Below are 16,036 nucleotides of genomic sequence, written 5' to 3'. Positions count from 1 at the left end.
GATTGAAAAAAATTTAACTTTATTTGCCGCCTTAGAACACTTCTATGCATGATTGAGTCACTATGAAATTTTTTTGACAGACTCAGAACAAATGTCTGCATGATTCAATCACTGTGAATTTTTTTGAGAGCATTAGAACAAAAATATGCATGATTGAATCACTATGAATTTTTTGGATAGCCTAAGAACACATATATGCATGATTGAATCACTATGAAATTTTTTGATAGCCTTAGAACACATATATGTGTGAATGAATCACTATGAAATTTAATTGACGGCCTTATAACACATATATGCAGGATTGAATCACTCTATTTTTTTTTGACAGCCTTAGTACACATATATGCATGATTGAATCACTATGGAATTTTTTTGACAGCCTTAGAACACATATATGCATGATTGAATCGCTGTGAAATGTTTTGACAGCCTTAGAACACATATATGCATGATTGAATCGCTGTGAAATTTTTTGACAGCCTTAGAACACATATATGCATGATTGAATCACTGTGAAATTTTTTGACAGCCTTAGAACACATATATGCATGATTGAATCACTATAAGATTCATTTGACAGCCTTAAAACACATATATGCATTATTGAATCACTACAAAATTTTTTGGACAGCCTTAGAACACATATATGCATGATTGAATCACTATGAAATTTTTTTGATAGACATAAAACACATATATCTTGATTGAATCACTATGAAATTTTTTGACAGGCTTATCACACGTATATGCATAATTGAATTAATGAATCACTATGAATTTTTTTTTATCCTTAGAACATATATGTGCCTGAATGAATCAATTTAAAACAAATTTGACAGCCTTAGAACACATATGTGCATTATTGAATCACTAGAAATTTTTTTTGACAGCCTGAGAATACATATATGCATGATTTAATCACTATGAAATTTTTTTGACAGCCATAGAACCCATATATGCATGATTAAATCACTATGAGATTTTTTTGATATCCTTAGAACACATATATGCCTGATTGAATCAATAAAAAAATTTTTGACAACCTTACAACACATATATGCATGATGGAATCACTATGGATTTTTTTTGACAGCCTTACAACACATTTATGCATGATTGAATCTCTATGAAATTTTTGTGACAACCTTATAAGACATATATGAATGATTGAATCACTATAATTTTTTTTTGACAACAATAGAACACATATATGCAAGATTAAATCAGCATGAGATTTTTTTGATAGCCTTAGAACACATATACGCATGATTGAATCAATGATTTTTTTTTTAACAGGCGTAGAACGTATATATGCATGATTGAATCACTATGGAATTTTTTTGATAACTTTTGAACACATATATGCATAACTGAATCACAATGAAATTTTTTTGACAGCCTTAGAACACATATAAGCATTATTTAATCACTATAATTTTTTTTTGATAGCCTTATAACACATATGCATCATAAAATCACTATGAATCACTGTGAATTTTTAATTACAGCCGTAGAACACATATATATAAGATGGAATCACTCTAAATTTTTTTTGACAGCCTTAGAACACATATTTGCATGATTGAATCATGATGGAATTTTTTTGAGAGCCATAGAACACATATATGCATGATTGAATTACTATGAAATTTTTTTGACTGCTTTAGAACACATATATGAATGATTGAATCACTATGAAATTTTTTAGACAACCAAAAAACACATATATGCATGATTGAATCACTATGAGATTTTTTTGACAGCCTTCGGACACATATATGCATGATTGAATCAATACAAATTTTTTTGTCAGCCTTAGAACACATATATGCATGATTGAATCACTACAATTTTTTTTTACATCCTTAGAACAAATATATGCATGATTAAATCTATTTGAATTTTTTTTGCTGACTTAGAACACATATATGCATGATCGAATCACTATGAATATTTTTTTGATAGCCTTAGAACATATATATGCGTGATTGAATCACTAAAATTTTTTTTTAGAGCATTAGAGCATATATATGTATGATTGAATCACTATAAATTTTTTTTGACAACCTTAGAACACATATCTGAGTGATGGAATCACTGTGAAAATTTTTTGATAGCCTAAGAACACATATATATGTGATTCAACAACTATGTATTTTTTTGACACCCTTAGAGCACATATAAGCTTGATTTAATTTCTATAAATTTGTTTTGACAGACTTAGAACACATATATGGATGATTGAAACACTATAAAATTTTTTTGATAGTGTTAGAACACATATATACATGATTGAAAAACCATGAAATTTTTTTACAGCCTCAGCAAACATATATGCATGATTGAATCACTCTGAATTTTTTTTTACAACCTTAGAACACATGTATGCGTGATTGAATCACTATGGAATGTTTTTGACAGCCTTAGAACACATATATGCAGGATTGAATCACTATAATCTTTTTTTGACAGCCTTAGAACACATATATGAATGATTGAATCACTGTGAATTTTTTTTGACAACCATAGAACACATATATGCATGATTGAATCACTATGAGATTTTTTTGACTGCCTTAGAACGCATATATGCATGATTGCATCACTATAAATTTTTTTGACATCCTTACAAGAAAAATATATGCATGATTGAAGCAATTTGAAATTTTTTTGCGGCCTTATAACACCTATATGCATGATTGAATCACTATGAAATTTTTTTGACATACTTAGAACACATGTCTGCATGATTCAATCACTATGAAATTTTTTTGACAACCTTAGAACACATATATGCTTGATTGAATCACTATGAATTTTTTTTGACAACCTTAGAACACATATATGCATGATTGAATCACTATAAATGTTTTTTGATAGTTTTAGAACATATATATGCATGATTGAATCACTAAATTTTTTTTGACAGCCTTAGAACACTTATATACATGATTGAATCACTATGAAATTTTTGTGACAACGCTAGAACACATATCTACATGATTAAATCACTATGAATTTTTTTTTACAGACTTAGAACACATATTCTGGATTGAATCACTATAAAAAAAATTTGACAGCCTTAGAAAACATATCGGCTTGATTGTATCGCTATGAATTTTTTTGATAGCCTTAGAACACATATATGAATGATTGAATCACTATAAAAATTTTTTGATAGCCTTAGAACACATATATAAATGATTGAATGACTATGAATTTGTTTTGACTGCCTTATAACACATATATGCATGATTGAATCACTATGAGATTTTTTTGACAGCCTTAGAACACATATATGAATGATTGAATAACTATGAATTTTTTTTGACAACCATAGAACACATATATGCATGATTGAATCACTATGAGATTTTTTTGACAGGCTTAGAAAACTTAGATGCATGATTGAATCATTACAAAAATTTTTTGACAGCATTAGAACACATATATGCAAGATTGAATCACTATGAAATTTTTTTGACTGACTTAGAACACATATATGAATGATTGAATCACCATGATTTTTTTTTTAGAACCATAGTACACATATATGCATGATGAAATCAATAAAAAAAATTTTGACAGGCTTAGAACACATATATATGCATGATTTTAGCACTACAAAAATTTTTTGACAGCGTTAGAACAAGTATATTTATGATTGTATCACTACACATTTTTTTCTACAACCTTAGAATACATATATGGGTGATTGAATCACTATAAAAAAATTTTGAGAGCATTATAAAACATATATGCATGATTGAATCACAATAATTTTTTTTTAAAAACCTTAGAATACATATACGCATGATTCAATCAAGATTATTTTTTTTTTACAGCCTTAGAACACATATATGCATGATTGAATCACTATGAAATTTTTTGACAGCCTTAACACACATGTATGCATGATTGAATCACTAGGAAATTATTTGGCCAGCCTTCGCACACATATATGCATGATTCAATCAATATAAATTTTTTTGACAGCCTTAGAACGCATATATGCATTATTAAATCAATACAATATTATTTTTACAGACTCAACATTTATATGCATGATTGAATCACTATGATAATTTTTTGACAATCATAGAACACATATATGCATGATTGAATCACTATGAGATTTTTTTGACAGGCTTAGAACACATATATGCATGATTGAATCAATAGAATTTTTTTTAAGTCTTAGAACATATATATGCATGACTGAATCACTACAATTTTTTTGACATACTTAAAACAAATATATGCATGATTGAATCGTTATGAATTTTTTTTACAGCTGTAGAACACATATATGCATGATAAAATCACTATGAATTTTTTTTTACAGCCTTAGAACACAGATATGCGTGATTAAATCACTATAAATTTTTTTTTAGAGCATTAGAACACATATATGCATGATTGAATCACTATGAATTTTTTGTGAAAACCTTAGAACAGCCTTATCACACTAATATGGACGATTGAATCACCCTGAAATGTTTTTTGACAGCCTTAGAACATATATATGCTTTATGGAATCACTCTAATTTTTTTTTTGACACCCTTGGAACACATATGTGAATGATTGACAACCATAAAACACCCATATGCATGATTGAAGCACTATGAGATATTTTTGAAAACCGTAGAACACATATATGCATCATTGAATCAATACAATTTCTTTTTGACAGCCTTAGAAGACATATGCATGATTGAATCACTATGAAATTTTCTTGACAGCCTTAGAACACATATATAAATGATTGAATCACTAAAAATGTTTTTTGACAACCATAGAACACATATTTGCGTGATTGAATCAATATGAGATTTTTTTGACAGCCTTAGAACACAGATATTCATGATTGAATCAATACAAAATTTTTTTGACATCATTAGAACACTTATATGAATGATTGAGTCACTATTAAATTTTTTTGACAGCCTTAGAACACATATAAGTAGGATTGAATCACCCTAAAATATTTTTTGACAGCTTTAGAACACATATATGCATGATTGAATCACTGTAAAATTTTATTGACAACCTTGGAACACATATATGAAATATTGAATCACTATGAAAATTTTATGACAACCATAGAACACACATACACATGATTGAATCACTATGAGATTTTGTTGAAACACTTAGAACACATATATGCATGATTGAATCAATACATTTTTTTTATAGCCTTAAAACACATATATGCATGATTGAATCACTATGAAATTTTCTTGACAACCTTTGAACACATATATGAATGATTGAATCACTATAAAAAAAATTTGACAACTATAGAAAACATATTTGCATGATTGAATCCCTATGAGATTTTTTTGACAGCGTTAGAACACATATATGCATGATTGAATCAATAATTTTTTTTTTGACAACCTTAGAACACATATATGCATGATTGAATCACAATGAATTTTTTTTACTACCTTAAAACACATATATGTATGATTGAGTCACTCTAAAATGTTTTTGCTACCTTAGAACACATATATGCATGATTGAATCACTATGATTTTTTTTAGAGCATTAGAACACATATATGCTTGATTGAATCACTATAAAACCTTTTTTGACAACCTTAGAACACATATCTCCTTGATTGAATCACTATGAAATTCTTTTGACAGCCTTAGAACACATATATGAATGATTGAATCGCTATGAGATTTTTTTTACTGCGTTAGAACACATATATGCATGATTGAATCACTATGAAATTTTTTTGACAACTATACAACACATTCATGCATGATTGAATCACTATGAGATTTTTTTGACATCCTTAAGACACATGTATGCGTAATAGAATCAATACAAATTTTTTTTACTGCCTTAGAACATATATATGCATGATTGAATCACTATGATTTTTCTTTGCAATCTTAGAACACATATATGGATGATTGAATTACTATAAAGCTTTTTTGACACCCTTATAACACATATATGCATGATTCAATTAATATAATTTTTTTTTAACTTACTTAGAAAACATATATGCATAATTGAAACACTATAATTTTTTTTTATTGCCTTAGCACACGCATATACATGATGAAATCACTGTTAAATTTATTTGACAGCCCTACAACACATATATGCATGATTGAATCACTCTGATTTTTTTTACAGCCTTACAAAAAATATATAATGATTGAATCACTATGAATTTGTTTTTACTACCTCAGAGCACATATAAGCATGATTTAATCACTATTAATTTTTTTTGACAGCCATAAGACACATATATGAATGATTGAATATCTATGAATTTTTTTTGATAGCCTTAGAACACATATACGCATGATTGAATCACAATAAATTTTTTTGCAGCCTTAGAACACATATATGCAAGATTGAATCTCTATAAAAAAAAATTTAGAGCATTAGAACACATATATGCATGATTGAATAACTATAAATTTTTTTTGACAACTTTAGAACACATATATGCATGATTGAATCACTATGAAATTTTTTTGACACCCTTAGAACACATATAAGCAAGATTGAATCACTATAATTTTTTTTTGACAGTTTTAGAACATATATATGCATGATTGAATCACTAAATTTTTTTTCGACAGCCTTAGAACACTTATATGCATGATTGAATTACTATGAATTTTTTGTGACAATGCTAGAACACATATCTACTTGATTGAATCACTATGAATTTTTTTACAGACTAAGAACACATATATGCTGGATTGATTCACTATAAAAAAAATTTGACAACCTTAGAAAATATATCAGCTTGATTGTATCACTATGATTTTTTTTTTATAGCCTTAGAACACATATATAAATGATTGAATGAGTGTGAATTTTTTTTGACAGCCTTATAACACATATATGCATGATTGAATCACTATGAAATTTTTTTGACAGCCTTAGAACACATATATGAATGATTGAATAACTATGAATTTTTTTTGACAACCATAGAACACATATATGCATGATTGAATCACTATGAGATTTTTTTGACAGCCTTAGAAAACTTAGATGCATGTGTGAATCATTACAATTTTTTTTGACAGCATTAGAACACATATATGCATGATTAAATCACTATAAATTTTTTTTGACAGCCATAGAACAGATATATGCATGATGGAATCAATACAATTTTTTTTTACTGGCTTAAAACACATATATATATCCATGATTGGATCACTACAAATTTTTTTTGACAGAGTTAGAACAAGTATATGCATGATTGAATCACTACGCATTTTTTTTGACAGCCTTAGAACACATATATGGGTGATTGAATCACTAAATTTTTTTTTTGCGAGCATTAGAACACATATATGCATGATTGAATCACTATAATTTTTTTTTTAAAACCTTAGAACACATATACACATGATTTAATCAAGATGATTTCTTTTTTTACAGCCTTAGAACAAATATATGGATGATTGAATCACTATGAAGTTTTTTGACAGCCTTAGCACACATGTATGCATGATTGAATCACTATGAATTTTTTTGGCCAGCCTTACAACACATATATGCAAGATTGAATCAATATAATTTTTTTTGAGAAGCTTAGAATGGATATATGTATGATTAACTCAATACAAATTTATTTCTATAGACTCAACAATTATATGTATGATTGAATCACTATGATATTTTTTTGACAACCATAGAACACAAATATGCTTGATTCAATCACTATGAGTTTTTTTTGACCGGCTTAGAACACATATATGCATGATTGAATCAATAGAATTTTTTTTAACAGTCTTCGAACACATATATACAAGACTGAATCACAACAATTTTTTTTGACATCCTTAAAACAAATATATGCATGATTGAATCAGTATGAATTTTTTTTACAGCCTTAGAACACATATATGCATGATAAAATCACTATGAATTTTTTTTAACAGCCTTAGAACACATATATCCGTGATTGAATCACTATAAAAAATTTTTGAGAGCAATAGAACACATATATGCATGATAGAATCAATATAAATTTTTTGTGAAAACCTTAGAACAGCCTTAGCACACTTATATGGATGATTGAATCACCCTGAAATGTTTTTTGATAGCCTTAAAACATATATATGCTTGATTGAATCACTCTGAATTTTTTTTGACAGCCTTGGAACACATATATGAATGATTGATTCACTATGAAATTTTTTTGACAACCATAGAACACCCAAATGCATGATTGAACCACTATGAGATTTTTTTGAAAGCCTTAGAACACATATATGCATCATTATTTCAATACAAATTTTTTTTGATAGCCTTAGAAGACATATGCATGATTGAATCACTATGAAATTTTCTTGACAGCCTTAGAACACATATATAAATGATTGAATAACTAAAAACCTTTTTTGACAACAATAGAACACATATTTGCATGATTGAATCAATATGAGATTTTTTTAACAGCCTTGGAACATATATATTCATGATTGAATCAATACAAAGAGTTTTTGACATCATTAGAAAACATATATGCATCATTGAATCACTATTAAAAATTTTTGACAGCCTTAGAACACATATAAGTAGGATTGAATCACCGTAAAATGTTTTTTGATAGCCTTAGAACACATATATGCATGATTGAATCACTCTGAAATTTTATTGACAACCTTGGAACACATATATGAATTATTGAATCACTATGAAAATTTTATGACAACCATAGAACACATATACGCATGATTGAGTCACTATGCGATTTTTTTTAAACCCTTAGAACACATATATGCATGATTGAATCAATACAATTATTTTTGACAGCCTTAGAACACATATATGCATGATTGAATCACTATGAAATTTTATTGACAACCTTTGAACACATATATGAATGATTGAATCAATGTAAAAAAAATTTGACAACAATAGAAAACATATTTGCATGATTGAATCCCTATGAGATTTTTTTAACAGCCTTAGAACACATATATGGATGATTGAATCAATAAAATCATTTTTTGACACCCTTAGAACACATATATGGTTGATTGAATCACTAAAATTGTTTTTTTGACAACCTTAAAACACATTTATGAATGATTGAGTCACTATGAAATGTTTTTGCTACCTTAGAACACATATATGCATTATTGAATCGCAATGATTTTTTTTTAGAGCATTAGAACACATATATGCTTGATTGAATCACTACAAAAAAAAATTTCACAACCTTAGAACACATATCTGCTTGATTGAATCACTATGAAATTTTTTTGACAGCCTTAGATCACATATATGAATGATTGAATCACTATGAATTTTTTTTTACAGTGTTAGAACACATATATGCATGATTGAATCACTATGAAATTTTTTTGACAACTATACAACACATATATGCATGATTGAATCACTATGAGATTTTTTTGACAGCCTTAAGACACATGTATGCATGATTTAATCAATATAATTTTTTATTGACAGCCTTAGAACACATATATGCATGATTGAGTCACTATGATTTTTTTTTGCAATCTTAGAACACATATATGGATGATTGAATCACTATAAAACTATTTTGATGCCCTTAGAACACATATAAGCATGATTTAATTACTATAATTGTTTTTAACTTACATAGAAAACATATATGCATGATTCAAACACTATAAAAAATTTTGATTGCCTTAGCACACACATATACATGATGAAATCAGTGTGAAATTTATTTGACAGCCCTACATCACATATATGCATGATTGAATCACTCTAATTTTCTTTTGACAACCTTAGAATACACATATGCATGATTGAAGCACAACAAAATTTTTTGGACAGCCTTAGAACATATATACCAGATTGAATCACTATGAATTTTTTTTGATAGCCTTAGAACACATATAAGCATTATTTAATTACTAAGATTTTTGTTTCATAGAGTTAGAACACATATAGGAATGATTTAATTACTATGAATTTTTTTTTACAACCTTGGAACACATATATACATGATTAAATCACTATGAAATTTTTTGATAGCCTTAGTATACATATATGCATGATTGAATCACTATGAAAGTTATTTGACAACTTTAGAGCACACATACGCTGGGTTGGATCACTCTAATTTTTTTTGACAGCCTTAGAACACTATGCTTGATTGAATCACTATGGAATGTTTTTGACAGCCTTAAAACACATATATAAATGATTGAATCACTGTGAAATTTTTTGACAGCCTTAAAACACATATATGCATGATTGAATCACTATGATTTTTTTTTAAAAGCCCTATATATAAGCATGATTTAATTACCATGAAGTTTTTTTGACAGAGTTAGAACACATATATGCTTGATTTATTTAGTATGATTTTTATTTGCAGACTTAGAATACATATATGCATGATTGAATCACTACGAAATTTTTTAATAGCCTTAGAAAATATATATGCCTGATTGAATCACTGTGATTTTTTTTATAGCCTTAGAACACATATATATAAATTTGAATCACTCTAAATTTTTTTTACAGCATTAGAACACATATATGCACGATTGAATCATGATGGAATTTTTTTGACAGCCTTAGAACACATATATGCATGATTGAATCAGTATGAGAATTTTTTTACTTCCTTAGAATACATATATGAATAATTGAATCACTATGATATTTTTTTGACAACCATAAATATGTATGATTGAATCACTGAGATTTTTTTGACGGCCTTAGAACACATATATGCATGATTGAATCAATACAATTTTTTTTTACAGCCTTAGAAAACATATATGCATGATTGCATCACTATAAATTTTTTTGACATCCTTATAACAATTATATACATGATTGAAAAATTTTTAACTTTTTTTGCCGCCTTAGAACACTTCTATGCATGATTGAGTCACTATGAAATTTTTTTTACAGACTCTGAACAAATGTCTGCATGATTCAATCACTATGAAATTTTTTTAGAGCATTAGAACACAAATATGCATGATTGAATCACTATGAATTTTTTGGATAGCCTAAGAACACATATATGCATGATTGAATCGCTGTGAAATTTTTTGACAGCGTTAGAACACATATATGCATGATTGAATCACTGTGAATTTTTTTGACAGCCTTAGAACACATATATGCATGATTGAATCACTATGAGATTCATTTGACAGCCTTAAAACACATATATGCATGATTGAATCACTACAAAATTTTTTGGACAGCCTTAGAACACATAAATGCATGATTGAATCACTATGAAATTTTTTTGATAGACATAAAACACATATATCTGGATTGAATCACTATGAAATTTTTTGACAGGCTTATCACACGTATATAAATAATTGAATGAATGAATCACTATGAATTTTTTTTATCCTTAGAACATATATGTGCCTGAATGAATCAATTTAAAACAAATTTGACAACCTTAGAACACATATGTGCATTATTGAATCACTAGAAATTTTTTTTGACAGCCTCAGAATTCATATATGCATGATTTAATCACTATGAAATTTTTTTGACAGCCATAGAACCCATATATGCATGATTAAATCACTATAAGATTTTTTTGATATCCTTAGAACACATATATGCCTGATTGAATCAATAAAAATTTTTTTGACAACCTTACAACACATATATGCATGATGGAATCACTATGGATTTTTTTTGACAGCCTTATAACACATTTATGCATGATTGAATCTCTATGAAATTTTTATGACAACCTTAGAAGACATATATGAATGATTGAATCACTATAAAAATTTTTTGACAACAATAGAACACATATATGCAAGATTAAATCACCATGAGATTTTTTTGATAGCCTTAGAACACATATACGCATGATTGAATCAATGATTTTTTTTTAACAGGCGTAGAACATATATATGCATGATTGAATCACTATGGAATTTTTTTGATAACTTTTGAACATATATATGCATAACTGAATCACAATGAATTTTTTTTGACAGCCTTAGAACACATATAAGCATTATTTAATCACTATAATTTTTTTTTGATAGTCTTATAACACATATGCATCATAAAATCACTATGAATCACTGTGAATTTTTAATTACAGCCGTAGAACACATTTATATAAGATGAAATCACTCTAAATTTTTTTTGACAGCCTTAGAACACATATTTGCATGATTGAATCATGATGGAATTTTTTTGAGAGCCATAGAACACATATATGCATGATTGAATTACTATGAAATTTTTTTGACTGCTTTAGAACACATATATGAATGATTGAATCACTATGAAATTTTTTAGACAACCAAAAAACACATATATGCATGATTGAATCACTATGAGATTTTTTTGACAGCCTTCGGACACATATATGCATGATTGAATCAATACAAATTTTTTTGTCAGCCTTACAACACATATATGCATGATTGAATCACTACAATTTTTTTTTACATCCTTAGAACAAATATATGCATGATTAAATCTATTTGAATTTTTTTTGCTGACTTAGAACACATATATGCATGATCAAATCACTATGAATATTTTTTTGATAGCCTTAGAACATATATATGCGTGATTGAATCACTACAATTTTTTTTTAGAGCATTAGAGCATATATATGCATGATTGAATCACTATAAATTTTTTTTGACAACCTTAGAACACATATCTGAGTGATGGAATCACTGTGAAAATTTTTTGATAGCCTAAGAACACATATATATGTGATTCAACAACTATGTATTTTTTTGACACCCTTAGAGCACATATAAGCTTGATTTAATTTCTATAAATTTGTTTTGACAGACTTAGAACACATATATGGATGATTGAAACACTATAAATTTTTTTTGATAGTGTTAGAACACATATATTCATGATTGAAAAACCATGAAATTTTTTTACAGCCTCAGTAAACATATATGCATGATTGAATCACTCTGAATTTTTTTTTACAACCTTAGAACACATGTATGCATGATTGAATCACTATGGAATGTTTTTGACAACCTTAGAACACATATATGCAGGATTGAATCAGTATAATCTTTTTTTGACAGCCTTAGAACACATATATGAATGATTGAATCACTGTGAATTTTTTTTGACAACCATAGAACACATATATGCATGATTGAATCACTATGAGATTTTTTTGACTGCATTAGAACGCATATATGCATGATTGCATCACTACAATTTTTTTTGGACAGCCATAGAACACATATATGCATGATTGAATCACTATAAAAAAATTTTAAAAGCCTTATAACACATATAAGCATGATTTAATTACCATGAAGTTTTTTTGACAGAGTTAGAACACATATATGCATGATTTAATTACTATGATTTTTTTTATAGACTTAGAACACATATATGCATGATTGAATCACTAAGAAATTTTTTAATAGCCTTAGAAAATATATATACCAGATTGAATCACTGTGATTTTTTTTTACAGCCTTTGAATACATATAGATAAGATTGAATCACTCTAATTTTTTTTTTACAGCCTTAGAACACATATATGCAGGATTAAATCATGATGGATTTTTTTGACAGCCTTAAAACACATATATGCATGATTAAATCACTATGAAATTTTTTTGACTGCCTTAGAATACATATATGAATGATTGAATCACTATGACATTTTCTTGACAACCATAAAACACATATATGCATGATTGAATCACTATGAGCTTATTTTGACAACCTGAGAACACATATATGCATGATTAAATCAATATAATTTTTTTTTACAACATTAGAAAACATATATGCATGATTGCATCAATATAAATTTTTTTTGACATCCATATAACAATTATATGCATGATTGAAAAAAATTTAAAAGTTTTTGCTGCCTTAGAATACTTATATGCATGATTGCATCACTATGAATTTTTTTTGACAGACTTAGAACACATGTCTGCATGATTCAATCACTATGAAAAATTTTTAGAGCATTAGAACTCAAATATGCATGATTGAATCACTTTGAACTTTTTGGATAGCCTTAGAACACATATATGCATGATTGAATCACTATGTATTTTTTGATTGCCTTAGAACACATATATGCATGATTGAATCACTATGAAATTTATTTAACAGCTTTAGAACACATATATGCAGGATTGAATCACTCTAAATTTTTTTTGAGAGCCTTAGAACACATAATTGCAGGATTGAATCACTAATGAATTTTTTTGATAGCCTTAGAACACATATATGCATGATTGAATCACTATGAGATTTTTTGACAGCCTTATAACACAAATATGCATGATTGAATTACTGTGAAATTTTTTGACAGCCTTAGAACACATATATGCATGATTGAATCACTATGAGATTCTTTTGACAGCCCTAAAACACATATATGCATGATTGAATCACTACAATTTTTTTTGGACAGCCTTAGAACACACATATGCATGATTGAATCACTATGAAATTTTTTTGATAGAGTCAGAACACATATACGCATGATTTAACTACTATGAATTTTTTTTGACAGACTTAGAACACTTATATCTTGATTGAATCACTATGAAATTTTTTGACAGGCTTATCACACGTATATGCAAAATTGAAGGAATGAATCACTATGAATTTTTTTTGACGGCCTAAGAACATATATATGCTTGAATGAATCAATTTAAAACAAAATCGATAGCCTTAGAACACATATGTGCGTGATTAAATCACTATGAAATTTTTTTGACAGCCTGAGAACACATATATGCATGATTGAATCAATACAATTTTTTTTTGACAGCCTTAGAAAACATATATGCATGATTGCATCACTATAATTTTTTTTTGACATCCATATAACAATTATTTGGATGATTGAAAAAATTTAATTTTTTTTTGCAGCCTTAGAACACTTATATGCATGATTGCATCACTATGAAATTTTTTTGACATACTTAGAACACATGTCTGCATGATTCAATCACTATGAAAATTTTTGAGAGCATAAGAACTCAAATATGCATGATTGAATCACTATGAATTTTTTGGATAGCCTTAGAACACATATATGCATGATTGAATCACTATGAATTTTTTTGAAATTTATTTAACAGCCTTAGAACACATATATGCAGAATTGAATCACTCCAAAATTTTTTTTAGAGCCTTAGAACACAGAATTGCAGGATTGAATCAGTATGGAATTTTTTTGATAGACTTAGAACACATATATGCGTGATTGAATCACTATGAGATTCTTTTCGCAGCCTTAAAACACATATATGCATGATTGAATCACTACAAAATTTTTTGGACAGCCTTAGAACACACATATGCAAGATTGAATCCCTATGAAATTTTTTTTGATAGAGTCAGAACACATATACGCATGATTTCACTACTATGATTTTTTTTTACAGACTTAGAACACATATATCATGATTGAATCACTATGAAATTTTTTGACAGGCTTATCACACGTATATGCAAAATTGAAGGAATGAATCACTATGAATTTTTTTTTACGGCCTAAGAACATATATATGCTTGAATGAATCAATTTAAAACAAAATCGATTGCCTTAGAACACATATGTGCGTGATTAAATCACTATGAAATTTTTTGACAGCCTCAAAACACATATATGCAGGATTTAATCACTATGAATTTTTTTTGACAGCCTTAGAACCCATATATGCATGATTGAATCACTATGAGATTTTTTTGATAGCCTTAGAACACATATATGCCTGATTGAATCAATACAATTTTTTTTTGACAACCTTAGAACACATATATGCATGATGGAATCACTATGGAATTTTTTTGACAGCCTTATAACACATTTTTGCATGACTGATTCTCTATGAAATTTTTGTGACAACCTTAGAAGACATATATGAATGATTGTATCACTATAAAATTTTGTGACCATAATAGAACACATATATGCAAGATTGAATCACCATGAGATTTTTTTGATGGCTCTAGAACACATATACCCATGATTGAATCAATGCAATTTTTTTTAACAGACGTAGAATG

The sequence above is a fragment of the Nuphar pumila genome, chromosome 4, assembly GCF_984573655.1.
Source record: "Nuphar pumila chromosome 4, dmNupPumi1.hap1.1, whole genome shotgun sequence".
Classification (NCBI taxonomy): Eukaryota; Viridiplantae; Streptophyta; class Magnoliopsida; order Nymphaeales; family Nymphaeaceae; genus Nuphar; species Nuphar pumila.
Note: the sequence above shows the minus strand (reverse complement) of the source record.